Source organism: Pipistrellus kuhlii, unplaced genomic scaffold (assembly GCF_014108245.1).
Source record: "Pipistrellus kuhlii isolate mPipKuh1 unplaced genomic scaffold, mPipKuh1.p scaffold_m20_p_3, whole genome shotgun sequence".
NCBI lineage: Eukaryota > Metazoa > Chordata > Mammalia > Chiroptera > Vespertilionidae > Pipistrellus > Pipistrellus kuhlii.
Window position 1 is genome coordinate 24,062,675 of NW_023425529.1, and position 15,262 is coordinate 24,077,936.

Below are 15,262 nucleotides of genomic sequence, written 5' to 3' on the forward strand. Positions count from 1 at the left end.
AACTGGGAAGACAGATCAGAGAATGGAGGGCAGGCATCTTAACTTCTAAAGACTTGAAGGAAGAAATAAGAATGGGCTTAACTTCTGTTAAGATTTGAGCTGTAGGGCAACAAAAGTTTCCTTTGGGGCACTGAAGAATTGGGTAGGTTAAAACGTTTTAGAATAGCTGCCAAAGGGAGAATGAAAGCAAATTTTTTTAAAAATATATTTTATTGATTTTGTACAGAGAGGAAGGGAGAGAGATAGCGAGTTAGAAACATCAATGAAAGAGAGTCATCGATCAGCTGCCTCTTGCACACCCCCTACTGGGGATATGCCCGCAACGAAGGTACATGCCCTTGACCGGAATCGTACCCGGGACCCTTCAGTCCCCAAGCCAACGCTCTATCCACTGAGCCAAACCGGTTTCGGCTGAAAGCAAATTTAAAAGTTGCCTGGCAAGTGGTATGAAGAACTCATCTGAAACTGAAAACCAGGAATTGTTTATGACATCAATCTCCGGGGGTAGATGCTGGCTTTCATACTACTTCTTCTTCTTTTCTCTTTTGTCTTCCAGAATTTATTTGCTTTCTAGAAACTATTTCTTCTCTTGCAATACTTGGAATCCTTGTCAGTTTAAGCTTGTTTAGGTTAGTCAGAAATTTTTTGTGTGAAATATAAAACTATGTTATGAATCATAGATAATACAGAAGCTATAACAGAATCCAGATATTGAGTAACTTTATTGTTTATTGCTCTCTCACATGCAGAGTTGGCTGGGGTAATAGGGACTCTGATATCTCAACAACTGAAATTTTAGCCACATGTGTGGGTTGCTCCTAAGGAGTAAAGAAAACTTCAAATTACATTTAAAAATTTTTAAAGCATTCTTGTATTTGAAACCATATATCCATATTCTTCTGGGGGCGGGGGGGAGAATGTCGTAAATCATATAAAGGACTAATTCTAATCCCTGAGACCCACTCTAAAATTATTTAGCAATTTTAAAGAACTCAAATTATCTAACAAATTGAAAGAACTCTGTTCTGACCAAATTTATTTGAAGAGCCAAGTTCATCTAGTAGATCTCATTTTAGCCTACAGTGTTGGGTTGGGTTTCTGTCTTAAATTTGTATCTCCGGAGATAAAATGAAATTTTAAGTTAGTCCCCATCTTTTATGTAAGTAAGATATACTCGAAAGGTTGTATAATACTGAGTTTAGTATGAAATTAGATTTATTTATACTGCTTTTTTATAGAAATCTCAGCAAAAGGTAAAACAAAATGATCTACTACTCTAAGCCAGTATATATTTTTTAAATCCTCACCTGAGGATATTTTTTCCATTGATATTTTTTTCTTTTTAGAGAGACTGGCATGGAGGGGGGGGGCGGGGGGATGGACATGGATGTGAGAGAGAGACACATCTATTGGTAGCCTCCTGCTCGCACCTCGACAGTGCGGGGATCAAACCTGCGACCAAGGCACGAGCCCTTAGCCAGGAATCAAACCCGTGGCCCTTTGATCCACAGGCTGACACTCTAACCACTGAGCAGAATTGGCCAGAGCCAGTAGTCTATTTTTTTTTTTAATATATATTTTATTGATTTTTTTACAGAGAGGAAGGGAGAGGGATAGAGAGTTAGAAACATCAATGAGAAAGAACATCGATCAGATGCCTCTTGTACACCCCCTTCTGGGGATGTGCCCGCAACCAAGGTACATGCCCTTGACCGGAATCGAACCTGGGACCTTTCAGTCCACAGGCCGACGCTCTACCATTGAGCCAAACCGGTTTCAGCAGTAGTCTATTTTTTATTGTAGCCCAACCTATCTCAAAAAAGAGATGGGCCCTCACTGGTTTGGCTCAGTGGATAGAGCATCGATTGGCCTGCAGACTAAAGGGTCCCGGGTTCTATTCTGGTCAAGGGCACATGCCTAGATTTCCAACTCAATCCCCAATTCGGGGTGTGCGGGAGGCAGCCGATCAGTATCCTCATCATTGATGTTTCTCTCTCTCTCTCCCTCTACCTTTCTGTCTGAAATCAGTAAAAATACATTAAGAGAGAGAGAGAGAGAGAGAGAGAGAGAGAGAGAGAGAGAGAGAGAGAGAGAGGGAGAGGGAGAGAGAGATGGGATCTGGGTGAGTTTTCCAATCACTTGTACAATAAATACTCTATCGTGTGCTCCATAAACATTTACTCTATAACAAGCCCTGTTCTAAAACGCTGGAGAGATGATGGTAAACGAGAGAATAAGGCATTTGGAATGCAGTTACTCCTGGCAAGGGAAAGAAAGCTTGACGGACGTGGTAGATTGCCCCGAGTTGCAGAGTATGGAAAGGCTCCCCGAGTACAGGATGAACTACTAGCACATGATACGTAAGGAGGCTGGCGTAGGCACGTTAGTGCTCAGGCGTTTCAGTGTGCTGGTTGGTGCTGTTGCTGTCATACCTATTGCAAAAAAATGGTGGGACCTAAGATCAGCATCTTGGAGAAATGCCTGTGCTTAAGGGACATGAGTAACGGTGCAGCTCATGAGGAAAGTCAGAAAATTAATGCAGAGAGCCGGGGTCTGAACTCAGGAGCGTTCCGTGCTGTGGAAGCCAAGGATGTAAAGATTTCCCGTTGTCAAAAGCTGGGTAGACAATGGAAGGGATGAGAAAGAAGCAGACCATGGATGCAGCAATTACGAGACTATCGATTGCCCTTCAGGGAAGCAGTTTTAGTGGCATGAGTGGTGCAGGCTTCTGGAAAGGTTTGGCAGGTGTAGAAAGGTGCAAGAACTGAGTGCTTTTTACATTGGAAATAAAAAGTTGGGAATACCAGTGATTTAAAAAAATAATAATAACCAAATATTTATTCTATTTGTCAAGAATACTACGGGATAAGGATTTGAATATTATACCCCAAAACATGTTTTATTCTCATTTGGGAAAGGAACCTTAATTTTTAAAATTAAATACATGTGTCATATAACATTGTGGAAGTTTAAGGTGTACTTACATAATTGGTTTTGGTAGTTATGAAAGGGAGGAGTCATTTAAAAATGGGGACAGTAGAAACACTTTTATTTCTGGTTGGGTGGGTCAAACACACTGTAAAATAGCAGTAAGTACATACACTTGCTAAAGGTTTTTCTTCTGAAGATAACTCATACAAGGAGAAAGTGAGAAAAGCTCTTTAGCTGATTTTTTTTATCCTCGGTTGAATGCTTCTTTCACATCGACTCCTTGAAGGCAGTTATAATTCCTATTGAAAACAGAGAAATTAATTCCCTTTAAATTGTTATTAGCCACATCTCCAAATGAAATGGCCAATGCCACTTGAGAAAGCGTCTCAATTAACTAGCTTGCAATCTGTATCATTAAGCTTGACTGAGGTATGAAAATGAACACGATATTTGCCAAAGCCCTGATAGTCTGGGGCAGCTGTGTCCTTTACATGGCCCATATTTTAAATAGGACAACCCTAAAGCCAGAATGTGGTCAGAATTTATAATGAGCATGTTAGAAGCTCTGTGGTACACTGTTTCTATGTATGTACCTTAATTTCTTTCATCATTTCTCCATAAGTTCGTGGCATTTGGGTTGTTCAGTTTTATGTGCTGCTTTTCAAGGGAGAAAAAGCCAAAGACTCAAGGAGTTTGCTATTGGTTCCACTTTTGTTGAGTTGGGTGGTGTCAATTTATTCTCTATTTAAAGTTTTGTAAATTTGAACACACACACACACACACACACACACACACACAAAAAAAAAAAAAAAAAAAAAAAAAAAAAAAAAAAAAAAACAACTATACTGCCCTCATTAAAAATACCTTTACTCAACAGTAAGAAAACAAACAACCCAATTAAAATGATGAGCAAGCCCTAGCTGATTTTGCTCAGCGGATAGAGCATGGGCCTATGGACTGAAGGGTCCCAGGTTCGATTCCGGTCAAGGGCACATGCCCAGATTGTGGGCTCAATCCCCAGGGTGGGGTGTGCAGGAGGCAGCTGATCAATGCTTCTCTCTCATCATTGGTGTTTCTATCTCTCCCTCTTCCTTCCTTTCTGAAATCAATAAAAATATTTTTAAAAAATAAAATGATGAGCAAAAGATTTAGTCAGATACCTCACCGAAGAAAATATACCGATGGCTGATAAGCATGTTAAAGGATGCTCAGTGTACTTATCATTGGAAACTACAAATTAACAATGAAATACCGTTACACACACTGGAATGGCTAAATCCAAACAACTGACCATGCTGTTTGCTGGCAATATTGTGGAGCAACGAGAACCCACACCCATTGCTGGTGGGAAGACAAAGTTGGTAGATCACTTGGCAGCCTCTTACAAAGCTAAGCAGAGTTTTACCGTACCATCCTGCAGTCAGGATCCCTGGTATGTACCTGAATGAGTTGACAACTTATATCCACACAGAAACCTGCCCATGAATGTCTTCAGCAGCTTCATTCACAATGGCCAGAACTAGAAGCAGCCCAGATGCTGTCCTTTTCTAGGCGGCTGGATAAACAATCTGTGGCACATACATAAAAGGACTATTGCTCAGCAGGAGAAAAAAAATGGCCAGGCCACAAAAAAATACAGGTGGGTTTTAAATGCACGTTGCTAAATGAAAGAAGCCAGTCTAAAAAGTCCACCTTGTGTAGGATTCCCATAAACATCTGGAATAGCAAAAACGATAGAGATAGTAAAAGGCTCAGGGTTTGGGGGGAAGGGAAGAAGGGTTGAACAGTGAAGCACAGGGGACGTTAGGGTGTTGAAACTGTATTTGTGGTTACATGACACTACATGTTTGTCAAAATCCAGTGAACTCTACAGCAAAAAGAGTGAAACCCCGATGCAAATTTTTAAAAAGTCATTTAGGGCCCATCCAGTGTGGCTCAGTGGTTGAGCATCAGCCCATGAACCAAGAGGTCACTGGTTCAGTTCCCAGTCAGAGCACATGCTTGGGTATTAGGCGCTTGATCCCCAGTAGGGGGCGTGCAGAGATGGTATTTCTCTCTCATGGATGTCTATCTCTCTATCCCTCTCTCTTTCTGAAAAATCAATAAAAATATTTTTTAAAATAAAGTAAAAAATCATTTAAGAAATCGAGGAATCTTGGGATGGAGTTCAGACTGTGACAAAGGACTCTCCTACAGATCTATGGTACAGCCTTTCATGAAGACATGGGCAGCATGGTGCTGACCCAAGTAACTTTGGAAATGCGCTAAATTCAGCCTAAAGGCATTGTGCACCAACACTTGAGTAAAAAGCAGGAAACCTCTGAGAAATTGTCACCGCCAAGAAGAGTCCTAGCCTAATTTTGATTCCTGAGTCTGAAATGTTGCTGAGGGCCTTCACCCCACAGCCATCGGTAAGCGTGTGCTTGCCTTTTCTCCTCTGGGGTTTTACTCTAAGCTATTGACATGCTATGCCTCTGACACATGAGAGTGCACAGGTAATACAAATGATACCACCACTGCCACCTAGTGTACAGTGATCGTAAAATGCGACGCGATGTGAGAAGCCTCCCCATTTCAGAGCTGTTCATTGTTGTTTAAAAGTTGCTTCTGAGAAGAAATGAAACTGGATACACTCCAAGCCTGTTGTTCTGATTGGGAGGTGGTACTACTTTTGTACACCAACAACTCATCTGAGACTCAGTCTGCAGCCATAATAGTTTATTAAATCGAAGATTTAACTTGGCATATTTCAAAGCATGTCACTGGTTGTATGGAATGATTCCTGGGTATGTTGGAAGTTGAGATAAGCCCATTTGGGCCTTCACCTTTGTGACCCCTATTTTCCTTCCACACAGCCCTGCTACCAGTTAGCATGAAAGCAAGTCCAAGACTGAATTCTGCCACACACACACACACACACACACACACACACACACACACAGCTGTTAGTAAGTGGGTACAGAAACAGTCCTTTAACCTATTTCTGTAAGAATAGAAAAGTCCCTCCCTGCTTTGTGTCTTTTTTAAGCCATCCTAGTAAGCACCTTATATGAAATATTCTGACAGGGAGATCAGCTAGCGTAATAGGTTCAGGCAGCAGAATCCTCACTGAGAAGAACAAAGAACCAAACGAAATTCTATTCCAAGCCTCTATTCCAAAGGTGTGTTTGGCTGCTGGGGTAGCCGAATTTTGGTTTCCTATTTATGCAAGGGCCTTCTAGCCATCCACAGACTTCGAATTCCCCTCATCCTACCTAACAAAAGAGTAATACGCAAATTAACCATCAGTCTGCTCAAGCCACACCCACCAGCCAATCAGAGCGAGTATGCAAATTAACCCCACCAGGATGGCTGCGGCCACAGAGAGCAGGAGGGAGGCTTGGGTTTCCCCAGCAATGGAGGAAGCCATGCTTTCCACACGCCCTGGCCAGCCTAGGCCTCCACTCAAGGATACAAAGTTTCAATTATAGAAGATAAATCCCAAGAAAAATGGCGGCAGCGGAGGAGCTGGAGAGAACAGGCTAAGGTTGCCCCTGGCAACGGAGGAAGCAAAGCTTTCCCCACCTGCCCTGGCTGGCCTAGGCCTCCACTTAAGGATACAAAGTTTCAATTGTAGAAGGTAAACAAATCCCAGATACCAGGGTCTCCATTTGGGTTGCCAGGGGGTGTGGCTGGCCTGCAAACTACCAGGGGCCCCTCGTTCAGGCCACCCCACAACCCAAGGGGAACCCCCACCCTGATCCAGGACACCCTTCAGGGCAAACCAGCTGTTCTCTCTCCCACCCCCCACCCCCCATGCACCAGGCCTCTATCTTATCTCATAAAAGAGTAATATGCAGATTGACCATCATTCCAACACACAAGATGGCTGCCCCCATGTGGACACAAGATGGCCAGCAGGGGAAGGCAGTTGAGGGCAATCAACCCTGCAGGGGAGGGCAGTTAGGGGTGGCCAGGCTGGCAAAGGAGGGAAGTTGGGGGCAATCAGGCTGGCAGGGGAGCCGTTAGGCATCAATCAGGCTGGCATGGGAATGGTTAGGGGATGATCAGGCTGGCAGGCAGAAGTGGTTAGAGGAAATCAGGAAGGCAGGCAGGCAAGCAGTTGGGAGCCAGCAGTCCTGGATTGTGAGAGGGATCCCAGATTGGAGAGGGTGCAGGCTGGGCTGAGGGACACCACCCCCACACACACACACCCCATACACTAATTTTGTGAACCGTGCCTCTAGTTTCAACATAAAACAACATTTCCAACGTCCTTGAAGCTAATGAGCCTCTGATACAGTTGAGTGATACTCACAGTGCTCGTGTGATGGTCTTAGTTGCCCTGAACGGGGATAGATGATAAGGTATTTAATATATTAACCAACTAACTCACTCCACTCTTTATAGTGAGGATTTTAACGTTACTGACAGTATAACAAGGTAGTATATGAATAAAATTTTCTCATTTTAATGTTTATTATAAGTTCGAAAAATATAGCTAGTAGATAAAAACTGCGATCTTATAAGGAATTTGTTGCAGATAAACTTAAATGCTATTCAGTTTTAGAGAGTTTTATATAATTTTCCTAAATAAATGATGTGGAATTACAGGCAGTTTTATCTCAGTGACTGTTTCCACTTAAAGCATTTTCGGGAATTATCAGCCAGTGTTCTAATATAGTAAAATTAACATGGTTATACTTCAAAAGTATGTGACTTCAAATACATGTGTACGTTTTAAAAGAATTGGTGTCATTAACTAATGAAATATCTATGCTTCATATTTTATGAATGTACTAGAGGCCCGATGCATGAAATTCATGCAAGGGTAGGCCTTCAAGCCCTGGCTGCCTCGTGGCCCCGCCCCCCCCCCCCCCCCCCCACACACACACACACACACCCACCTTGGCCTGGAGCTGCCTGCTTATGCCGCCACACACCCCTGGTTTCCAGTTCTTCGTGCTCCCCCCCACTCACTCTCACCCCCCAGATCGATCAGCACCACCCCCACTCATTGATTGCCCCACTGGCTGGTAGCCCAAGCCTCCCTCTGCAGGGTGATTGTGGGGCGATGGCAGTTCCCCCAACCAATAGCATCGCACCCACCTTGGCTGGCCCCGTGCCAGTGCATGGTTGTCTGGGAGGTCATTCTGTTCAGTCCTTGGGTTGATTTGCATATTGTGCTTTTATTGTTATAGGTTAGAACCTGTTATCTCTCTTTTAGCCACAGTGTTATAGCAGTTTTAGAACAATAAGTGACAGACACCCATGAAAAAGGTTTTTGCATTCCCTTTAAAAAAAAAAAAATTATTTCAGAGAGGAAGGTCTGAGGGAGAGAGAGAGAAACATCATCAATGAGAGAGAATCATCAACGGGCTGCCTGTTGTATGCCCCCTACTTGGGATTGAGCATGTGCCCTAACTGGAAATCGAACCGTGACCTCCTGGTTCATAGGTCAACACTCAACTGCTGAACCATGCCCACTGGGCTTCTTTCCCTTTACTCCAGACTTTGAAGTCCTTGCAGTACCTGGCTGCTGCCTGTACTGCTGATTCCAGTATGTTCCCCTAAAGATGAGGCTCTCAATATCTTCGTACTCAGGGGGCCCAGAACTGCTTGCATCTGCTCCATCTTTGCAGCGACAGGATGCTGCTGCCCGAGCCCCAGCCAGCTCTCATACCTCAGGGGAGAATGTGTACCTCCTTTCATTACTTTGCTCGGGGCAGAAATTCTGGGATATTGCAAGAACTGGGTTATCACATCTAAAACATTTTATTGATTTTTTTCAAAGAAAGGAAGGGAGAGGAATAGAGAGCTAGAAACATCGATGAGAGCTGCCTCCTGCACATCCTCCGCTGGGGATGTGCCTGCAACCAAGGCACATGCCTTTGACCGGAATCGAACCCAGGACCCTTCAGTCTGCAGGCCGACACTCTATCCACTGAGCCAAACCAGGAAGGGCTAAAGCATATATTCTTACTTGTATTTCAGTTATGTACTTGTTTACCCACAACTGGTTTGATTTTTTTTTTTTCCTTTCACAGGATCTAGCAATGCTCCTATTAGAGAAGGAGCAATATCCCCAGTAAATCTTCGTTGAATGAATTAAAAAACCTATTAATAATAGTCAAGGAAATTAAATCCCAACCTGGGTTTGTTTATTTTTCTTTTTAACACTAAGCAGCAATATGTATAACATTTCCAGTAAATTTCTAAAATATTTCTATTTAGCCGAAACCGGTTGGCTCAGTGGTAGAGCGTCTGTCTGCGGACTGAAAGGTCCTGGGTTCGATTCCGGTCAAGGGCAAGTACATTGGTTGCGAGCATATCCCCTGTAGGGGGTGTGCAAGAGGCAGCTGGTCGATATTTCTCTCTCATCGACGTTTCTAGTTCTCTATCTCTCTCCTTCCTCTCTGTAAAAAAAATCAATAAAATATATTAAAAAGTAAATTAAATTATTAAAATATTTGTATTTAAAAGAAGGAAAAACTTGTGGGCCAAGGAATTTATACAAAAGGGACATAAAAACACTCAAAGAAATTATGCCTCCATTGCCAGAGAATGTGAGTGTAAAAAAGTGGCAAGTTAGCCGAAACCGGTTTGGCTCAGTGGATAGAGCGTCGGCCTGCAGTCTGCAGACTGAAAGGTCCCGGGTTCAATTCCGGTCAAGGGCATGTACCTTGGTTGCGGGCACAGCCCCAGTAGGAGGTGTGCAAGAGGCAGCTGATCAATGATTCTCTCTCATCGACGTTTCTAACTTTTTATCCCTCTCTTTCTCTCTGTAAAAAATCAATAAAATATATATATTTTTTTAAAAAGTGGCAAGTTAAAACCTGTTTTTCGGTTTTAAGGGAGAATTCCCATACCTCCATAAAACTTGGTGTTGGCAAGCAAATGGTCCTGGTTGTAGTTGTTGCCACGAGACCTGCCGATTACTAGTATGTCACGTAACTGGTAATGTTGTATTTTTTATTCTATTCCTACATCAAAAACAGACCATGTATCTTTGAGGCAGATGGTATAAATGTAGAATCAACTTAGTACCTAAATAATAAAATTTTTATTGGTAAATCACTCTGTAGAAAATCAGCTAGATTCTACAGTTTCAACTATCATTAAAAAAGGTGTATTCAGCCAAAACGGGTTTGGCTCAGTGGATAGAGCATCAGCCTGCGGACTGAAAGGTCCCAGGTTCGATTCCGGTCAAGGCCATGTACCTTGGTTGTGGGCACATCCCCAGTGAGGGGGGTGTGCAGGAAGCAGCTGATCGATGTTTCTAACTTTCTATCCCTTTCTCTTACTCTCTGTAAAAAATAAAATAAAATAAATCAATAAAAAATATATATATTTTAAATGTGTCTTCATCCAGACTGAAATTGGGATGTAGGCAAGGAAATTAGAGCTGAAATTCTATTTATTTCTTACACAACTTGGTTGTCAATTATTTACTCATCAACGTGTCTTTGAGTCTGGATTTCTTTATTGTGCTGGAGTTTAAGATTATCTTTCACAAAACACACGCACAGTTGATCCTTGAACAATATGGTTTTAACTTCTCAGGCCCACTTATACACAGTTTCCCCCCCACAATAAATATGTGCAATACTGTCAATGTGTTTTTTCTTCCTTATGATTTTCTTAATATTTTCTTTTTTGCTAGCTTACTTTATTGTAAAAATACAATATGTTAATACACAAGACACACAAAATGAGTTGATCCGCTGTTTATGTTATCAGGAAGGCTTCCAGTCAACAAGAGGAGAAAATACAATTAGAGAGCAGAGCCTACTAACAATTCACCACTAGTAATACATTTTCCCCTGTCAGGTGAAATTATCTTGAAGTACCGAGAGAGTTCAAATGTTTAAAGAAGATGTAAATATAACCAGACATTATCCCTAGCGCACGGAAGTGGAGATTTCATATGATCATCGGGAAATGGAAGGAAGATGATCCATTTTAATGTCCTCATCATTGTCTTTTAGATTGTATCTCTCCCTTTGGCTTGTATTTCATTGTGTAAAGAACTTATTAGAGTTAGTCCATTCTCCATGAGAATATTACTTTTTATTTATTGTGCAAAAGTTTGTATACATCCCTGCTGGCAGGTGGGATTAAGTATGTTTGACAGCAGTTTAGTTGGTCACACCAGTTATTCCTGATGTGTAGCCCTGGAAGCCACTGAGTGACAGAGGTTGGGGAAATGTCTCAGGAGGTAGCATTTGTGCTGGACCCTCTACTGTGTAAATTGGTGATATCCACAAGTAGGAAGTCCTGGCAACCCATCTCTCCTCTCTCTCTCTCTCTCTCTCTCTCTCTCTCTCTTACACACACACACACACACACAAAGGAAGGACTTAAAAAGAATTGGAAAATAAATAAAATGAAGAATATAAAATGGCTAAGTCAAGGCCTTAGTAAACTGGCCCTCGAGGACCACCTTTGCTCATTGATGACCTGAGAACTGTATAGTTTTCATTAGGAGGTTCTGAATCCTATTAGGAAGCAAGCGGGGTTTTTTTGTTTGTTTGTTTGTTTTTGTTTGGTTTTTTTTAGTAGCTACCACACCTGGGGGAGAAGATACTAAAGATGTGAAGGGCTTTTCATTTTAAGTGGTCCCTTCCTAAGCAGATGTTTATGGATTAATTTGATGCTTAAATCATTCAACTCTTCCAATTACTTTTTCCTAGAGTTTGCTGCGTTGTGGAATTTTAGCTCTCCTTTGGATATCAGGGATGAATAAATATAATGAAGATAAATATAATGAATCAATATAATGAAGACACATCATTGGGTAGTAGGTTGAGTCATTTGGACTACAGCCTGTTACGCAAAGCGGACACTGGGGAACCAGGTCACCTGAGTCAAGGTCAAGGGCGACCTTGTCAAGTGACGTCAAGAGTAAGAACCGAAAAAGTATAGCTGTCACAACTGGTCCTCAGTCCTAGTCACAGACCTATCGGAGGGACTCATTGAAACACTATTTTTTTTTTTTAAAGAGATTTCTCCTTTTATTTTTTTATTTTTATTATTTTTATATTTTTTTATTGATTTTGTTCAGAGAGGAAGGGGGAGAGAGAGAGAGTTATAGAAACATCGATGAGAGTCATCGATCAGCTGCCTCTTGCACACCCCCTACTGGGGATATACCCACAACCAAGGTACATGCCCTTGACCGGAATCGAACCTGGGACCCTTCAGTCCCCAAGCCGACGCTCTATCCATTGAGCCAAACCAGTCTCGGCTGAAACGCTATTTTTGGCGACAACTTTGGAGGCCCTTCCTGGACTGCTTTTCCTGTGGCTTTTTAGTGAAGTGCAGTTCCTGCCTTTTAGCGTGGGGATACCTGAAAAGAGAATAATGGTTCATTGAGATTTAGGGTCACTGCTCATGTAAAGACGTTTATTAGCTCTGACGAAGGTGGGGCATCCATCCGTGTCTGCCTCAGCTTCATTTCCTAAAATGTGATCTGGGCAGAGTTGAGAAAGCTAAACTATGCAGCGCTGGCATTCGGGGAAACCAGGGGAGAATTTTATAAGGCACTTGTGAGACTAGCCCTGTTGGTATGCTTTTTTTTTTTCCCTTAAATTAATCATTTCTCTGCTAATTGGGCACCTTTTATAGGTGTACATTTCAGATTGCATCATAAATCTGTACTTGTACCGCTACTGCTGTCTCTCACTGAAATCTCTTGAAACAGTCAGGTCAGCTGTCATTTACTTTGCTAATAAGCATTTTCCAGATTTCCCCCAGGCATTTTGCCTCTTCCTCTTCTGTGCTTCGCAAATCGGGTTATGTTATAATGATCTGTTTACAGCTCTCTCTTACCTAATAAACTGTCAGTTCCAGGCCGTTATGGCCTTCAGAGGAGGGACCTGATCCGATTCCCTCTTTTCAAGCTCATTGCCTGACCCGCTCTGTGTTCCCTGTGGGAGTCACGTGATCCGGGGGGTGAGTGAGGAAGGGGCCTGCCTCCTAGATCCTAGAGAAATCGTACAGGGTGCTGGTAACTTCATAAACCAGACACTTGGGCAACTTGTTAGTCCTCAGTATCTCTGGTAATCTCTTACAGTCTCTTGACAGATCTCCTGCTTCATTATTATTGTTTATCTCCTGATAAATGCAGAGCCACCTTATCACTGTGTGATTCCACAAACATACTATGCTGCAATTATATTACAGAAATGTCTGCTTTTCCATGGGATAATTACACAGCCTGTGAAACAGTGAATACGCCCAAACCAGATCTGCAAGAATAATAACTCTTCTGGTGGTAAAAGCAGTTGAAGACTATTGGGGTATTACATAACAGAGGTCACATTGATTGGGGGGTATGGATAATAAGCTTCATACATTTTAACCATCATATGTTCTTTTTTGTAGGTTGTTAGGTTATTTGAAAGGGGCACTGTCCTGTGCTTTTATTTATTTATTTATTATTTTTTTTAAATATATTTTATTGATTTTTTACAGAGAGGAAGCGAGAGAGATAGAGAGCCAGAAATGTCGATGAGAGAGAAACATAGACCAGCTGCCTCCTGCACACACCCCCTACCGGGGATATGCCCGCAACCAATGTACATGCCCCTGACCGGAATCGAACCTGGGACCGTTCAGTCCGCAGACCGACGCTCTACCACTGAGCCAAACCGGTTTTGGCTGTCCTGTGCTTTTAGAACTGTGGAAAAAGTTGTTTTATTGACTTCTTTTGATGTTCTCTAGAATGGGTTTTGTTTTTTTAGTGAGAGATGTTTAAACTGAACATGGTTGAGACTAGCCAAACCCTCACTTTAGGGAAAGATCATGAATCACCACTTCTCTAAAACATATGCAAACCCTTCTGATTACATAGCAAACCATGTTGGCTTTTCCTGTCTATATTTCAAACTACATGATGAAACAATTTTGTGTGTGTGTGTGTGTGTGTTTTTCAGCTTGGGAATGCTATTTTAAATCTTTGTTATAGCAGTATCATTTAACACTGGTTAAATTAGTTGCCTGGCAGATTTAGTTGTGAGACAACTCATTTTGAGGTATCTGAACATTTTTACATTATTAGCATCCTAATCATTTTGGATGAAGGGCATTAAATGCAAGAAGAAATGTACCGTAGTTGGCTATTAAATATGAGTTCACATTTAATTAAACACATATGGTGGGCACTGTCCCAATTGCTTACATGGTTTTTCCTCATATAATTCTCACCAAAATCCCACGAGGATTAAGTTACCTTTACTTCTTGTATAAGGAGAGTGAGTCATGGAGAGACTAAGCAACTTGCCTGTGGTGCGGGGACTATTGAGAAGAGCTGGGCTTGAACTTGGGTCCTCAGACTAGAAGCTTTGTCCGTGTGACCATGAACCTGGGCTGCCTCCTGTGAGAACAGACATGTGAAGAAGGACTTAACCTCCCTTGCAGTGAAGACGCATAGACAAAATTATAATTGTGTGAATCATTTTCGATTAGACTTGCAAAGAAGAAAAATAATGACCAATACCCAGTATGAGGGGAAATGAGAATCGAATCTATGGAGATACACATATATAACTTGTTACCTCTGTTTGGAGGACAAAGCCTTTAAATGTGGAAAACACACTCATGCTTTGACCTGTCAACCCCGCTTCTAAGAATTATCTTTCACAGCTAAACACACAAAGCACAGGTATGTCTGGACAGTTATATACATGGAATATTGTTCATATTAACAAAAAAATTTAAATGTGTGGTGGTAAACAGGTTTAGATAGTTGTGATTGGCAGTGATCATAAAAGGAAAAGTTAGGTCCTAGTGGGTTTGGCTCAGTGGATAGAGTGTCAGCCTGTGGACTGAAGGGTTCTGGGTTCGATTCTGGTCAAGGGCACGTACCTCGGTTGCAGGCTTGATTCCCTGCCCCAGTTAGGGTGACTGCAGGAGGCAACCAATCCATGTGTCTCTCCCCCTTCCACTCTCTAAAAATCAATGGGAAAATATCCTCAGGTGAGGATTAACAATAAAAAAGAGAATAAAAGGAAAAGTTAGGAACATAATTACTGACATGAAAAACTGTTCATGACATATTGTTGAATGAAAAAAAGTAGGCTGCAAAACAGCATGTATAGTTTGATTTTCCTATGTCGAATAAATATATGTTTATATATACAGACTCTAGTCTAAAAGGATGTGCACCAATGCTAGCAGCTGTTCTTTTTACTGCTAGACAGTGTGCCTTAGTGCAGTGTTTTTCAACCTTTTTTGGGCAAAGGCACACTTGTTTCATGAAAAAAATCACGAGGCACACCACCATTAGAAAATGTTTAAAAATTTAACTCTGTGCCTATATTGACTATATATAAAGTAATTCTCTTGAATA

The 15,262-nt window shown here is 41.8% G+C and overlaps 1 protein-coding gene across 27 annotated transcripts in view; it reads left to right on the forward strand.

The window, feature by feature from the left end:
- Window positions 1-15,262, forward strand: part of PLEKHA5 (pleckstrin homology domain containing A5) — a 203,807-nt gene that overhangs the window by 85,531 nt on the left and 103,014 nt on the right. The gene's annotated exons all lie outside the window — the stretch shown is intronic.